Genomic DNA, 4,342 nt, shown 5'->3' on the forward strand with positions numbered 1-4,342 from the left:
GAGATTTTAAAAATCACATACCATTTGGCACTTTTCCTCTCCACAGTGCTCTATTCCCATTAAATGGAAGGAGAGCCAGGCCTCTCACTATGGCAAATTTGCTTAATTGTATTTTCTCTCTCCTAAAGTGGGAAGGGCTTAAAAACTTGCTTCCCATGGTGGTCACCTTTGCTCTGAATGAGAATGCATTTGCCCTTTCCAGAACATCGATGCCATCTCGTACTTTACAAACTGGATTTGGAACCACTTAACAAAGGCAATATGCAAACACATGTGAATAAGACGAAATCAGCTAAGGAGTCCAGAATCCTGGGTATGATTTTATAATAGAATGCATACACCACTCTTGGCTTTATTTTACTTGCTGGTGGAGAAGTTCAGGGACTGGATGTCAAAGGAGAAATAGGGCGATACAAATATAGAAGTTCATGAAGTGCCTCACCCTCCACAAGAGAGTGGGTCTGGATTTACCCACCATACCTTCCATATCATTGAATTTCGGGAGTAGGGTTGATGTTACCATTATAACTCATTGTCACTCAATGATTCAGGTAATGCGTGTTCTGATTGGAGACTTGGAAATCCAGTCACTACAATCATAGGTGCTGCCTTCTTGCCACTCACATCCCAAGTGGGAATAGCCCAGGTGAGTCACGCCCCACACCCTCTCCTAGAAGCTGAGGATTCACCCAATGTCAGAGGCCAAATCATCCTCAGATACCATCTAGTCAAACTTCCTAATTTTACAGATGGGCAAACTGAGAGCCAGTGGCCCAGTGTCACAATAATACAGGGAGTTGGTGGCTACACAGAAATAAGGATTTGGGTCCTTTGAATTTTGGTCCAGGAACTACCATTTTGTTCTTTAAGAGTTTTTAAAGGACACAGAAGCACATTTTCTAAAGTCTTTATAATCTTTGTGTGTGTGTGTGTGTGTGTGTGTGTGTGTGTGTCTGTGTGTCTGACAGTCTCGCTCTGTCACCCAGGCTGGAGTGCAATGGCACGATCTCAGCTCACTGCAACCTCTACCTCCTGTGTTCAAGCGATTCTCATGCCTCAGCCTCCTGAGTAGGTGGGATTACAGGCGCCCACCACCACGCCTGGCTAATTTTTGTATTTTTAGTAGAGACAGGGTTTCACTATGTTGGTCAATCTGGTCTCGAACTCCTGACCTCAAGTAATCTACCCACTTTGGCCTCCCAAAGAGCTGGGATTATAGGCATAAGCCACCGTGCCGGGCCAAAGTCTTTATAATCTTAAAAGGAGAGAGAGGAAAGAGATAAGCGTAAGAAGGAAGGCATAGCTAATTAATTGGAGGGGGATGGTCTAAGCTCAAGCTTTGAAATGAAACAGCTGGATCGACCACTTAGTTGATGTGTGAACTTGGAAATTCACCTAAAGTTACTGAGTCTTAGCCCTCATCTTTTTTTTTTGAGATGGAATCTCGCTCTGTTGCCTGGGCTGGAGTGCAGTGGCACGATCTCGGCTCACTGCAACCTCCGCCTCCCGGGAGAATGGGCACGCCATTCTCCTGCCTCAGCCTCCCGAGTAGCTGGGATTACAGGCGCGTGCCACCACACCAGTTAATTTTTTTTTTTTTTTGATATTTTTAGTAGAGATGGGGTTTCACCATGTTAGTCAGGTTGTTCTGGATCTCCTGACCTCGTGATCTGCCTGCCTCTGTCTCCCAAAGTGCTGGGATTACAAGCGTGAGCCACCGCGCCCAGCCAGCCCTCATCTTTTAAATTGAGATGGTAATTGTGCCTACTTTGCAGGGTTGTGTAAGGATTAAATAAGATAATGCACAGGTCCTGGCACTGACAAAATGCTTAATAAAGATGGGCTATTATTATAACTCCAGTGCAGACACCCAAGGACTTGGATAGACTGCCAAGAAATCAGTCCTGAGGGGGCCTGTCCTTCAGCCAAACTTCCTCCCTGCCAGATCCTCTCTTCCAGCCTGGGCTGCTATGCTGCACAAGTCCTCCACTCTACCCCTCCAAATAAATGGCAATCATGACATTTTTATTATCCAGCTTCATACACAGATCTTTCCAGCAGAGTAACAGGGTACTGACTAAAAATAAAGATGCAAAAGGACCAGGGATAAAGGGAATTGGTAAGGAAATAAGAATAGAAAAAGGAAGGAGAGCTATTAAGAGATTCCTTCCATCTTTGATCACAATGCTGGATCACGTAGTAAAGCCTGTATAAGTATAGGGAATGTGAAGTACAATTAGCAGTATATCATTCCTCCACGGAAGTTACACTGCTAGCAAAATGAATGCTCATCGCTTTTCCCCTACCCTGCCTGAATCATTAAATACTGTGGATTACTGTGCAAGTTTCCCCACCCCCTAAAACCATGAAAACCTTGTCCTATAAAAAGCTGGTTTCAGTGGCATTCTAGTCACTGACTCTCTGCTTGGTACTGTACGAAGATAATATTTATCAAGATGACTGATTCAACAATGGTCAAATAACATTCAATATAGTTTCAGTGAGAAATACATGTGATCACATTCTGAGTCTGAAAGTCCACACGACATCTTTAGCACATGTCAACCAGAACATCTTATTTTCTGGTTATATCAGAAAAGACAACTTGCTGGCTCTTCACTCAGATCTGCAGTTTTCCTTTTAACTCTCCACTTGTCTTCTTGTGAAATATGGGCCTGAAAGGACAACAGGGTCACATTTTCCTAAGACAGTATCTGTTTTGCAGAGTGTATGTCTGATGCTGGCACCACCCAGCAGCTGGAGACCTAGGTGCCGGAAGTTTGAAGTTCTGATGTTGCATTTTAAACCCCAAAGCTCAGTGGGTCTTCATCTTAGTTGCAGAGAACTCATCATCTTCATTTTTTTTTTTTTTCTGGATGCAATAGTTGCCCCCTGCCAGACACGAGAACAAACAGAATGTGTTCTGTCTTTTCCAAGATTGCTTCATCAGCATGTATTTTCCACTTAAAGCTTTTCAGTATTTGACTTATACATTTATGAACACCCCCCAGTGGACTGTTCGGGTTTGGTTTAATCCCCAAGAAAACTGGCATTAAAATAGATCTTTTCCCAGCAATAATAATCTAATTTATGATAAATTATTCTATTCTCAGTACCTTTGAGACACATGAGAGCTTTTATGTAATAAAAAAGCCATTTATTTCTGAATATTTTAATGCATGTTTCCATATTTTTCTCATTTTTAATGCAAGGGCCATTGACAGTATTGTAAGAGAATGTCTTTTAAAGCAACTTTATGGCAAATGTTCCAGTGAAATGGATGGCAGCGTGCGTCATTGCAGAGCTGTACTGCTGAAAGGAGCAGGGCAGAGATGTTCTAATTCACATTTATGTGCATAAAAGGGTAACCTCTACAGAGAGAGACAATGGTATTGGGTAAATTGATAAGATATAGTAGACTTGGCTTCAGTTTGAGGCTCCATCCTTTGATTTGCTGTACATACTTAGTTATTGCTGTGTCTCCTATGCCATGTCTGAAATATAGAAGGAACACATGCTGGAGAAGGCTATGACAACTACTGGGGAAAGAAAGTAAGTCAGAGCCTTAGGTGTTAACTGGAAAGAGAGACTGTTTTAAAAGGACAGAGAATCAAGGAGCAAATAGAATGTCTTTGGACAGAAATTAGACTACATACGTGTGTGTGTGTGTGTGTGTGTGTGTGTGTGTGTGTATTCACTGCAGCCTCAACCTCCCAGGCTCTAGCAATCCTTCTGCCTCCTCCTCCCAAGTAGCTGGGACTACAAGTGCGCTCCACCACGAGGGGCTAATTTAAAAATTTTTTTTTTTTTTTTTAGAGACAGGGTCTCACTACGTTGCCCAGGCGGATCAGGAACTCCTGAGTTCAAACAATCCTCCCACACTGGCCTCTCAAAGTGCTGGGATTACAGGCATGAACCACTGGGCCCAGCCTATTTTGATTTTTCAAGCTTTCATTTCCAGAGCTGTTCATTTGGATGGGTGCCCACCATCTAAAAAGCTACTAGGATAGTGGTTGTTGACTGAGAAGGTAGAAGCAGGTTGTGGAAGTGGGAACGGTGTCTGAATCAAAATACACACATCCTTGGTTCTGTGATTTTAAAGCCATCTTGAGAAATCTCAGAAATGTAATTCTGATACTCTCCCTGATCAAGAGCCACTGCAGTAGTATGAGTTTGAGATTTAACCTCAATCATATATGCTTACAGGAGATACGAAAATGCATATTTGACATGAACAGAAACACACTTCTGAGATAAGAAGCCGACTCTTCACAAATGTCTTACTGATGCTTTTTGATAAAATGCTCTGTGCTTTTTTTTTTTTTTTTTTTTTTTTTTTTTG

The 4,342-nt window shown here is 42.4% G+C and overlaps 1 long non-coding RNA gene across 1 annotated transcript in view; it reads right to left on the minus strand.

Annotated features, from left to right (window-relative positions):
* Positions 1–2,480: 2,480 nt before the first annotated feature.
* LOC105529057 overlaps positions 2,481–4,342 on the minus strand; it is a 14,905-nt gene continuing 13,043 nt past the window's right edge. Inside the window, exons 4-5 of the long non-coding RNA XR_001004443.1 lie at positions 3,465–3,536; positions 2,481–2,892 (exon numbers count right to left, since the gene is read on the minus strand). This is a non-coding gene — a long non-coding RNA (uncharacterized LOC105529057). The remainder of the gene's footprint in view (positions 2,893–3,464; positions 3,537–4,342) is intronic.

This window comes from Mandrillus leucophaeus, unplaced genomic scaffold (genome assembly GCF_000951045.1).
Source record: "Mandrillus leucophaeus isolate KB7577 unplaced genomic scaffold, Mleu.le_1.0 Scaffold119, whole genome shotgun sequence".
In the NCBI taxonomy this organism is placed as follows: Eukaryota; Metazoa; Chordata; class Mammalia; order Primates; family Cercopithecidae; genus Mandrillus; species Mandrillus leucophaeus.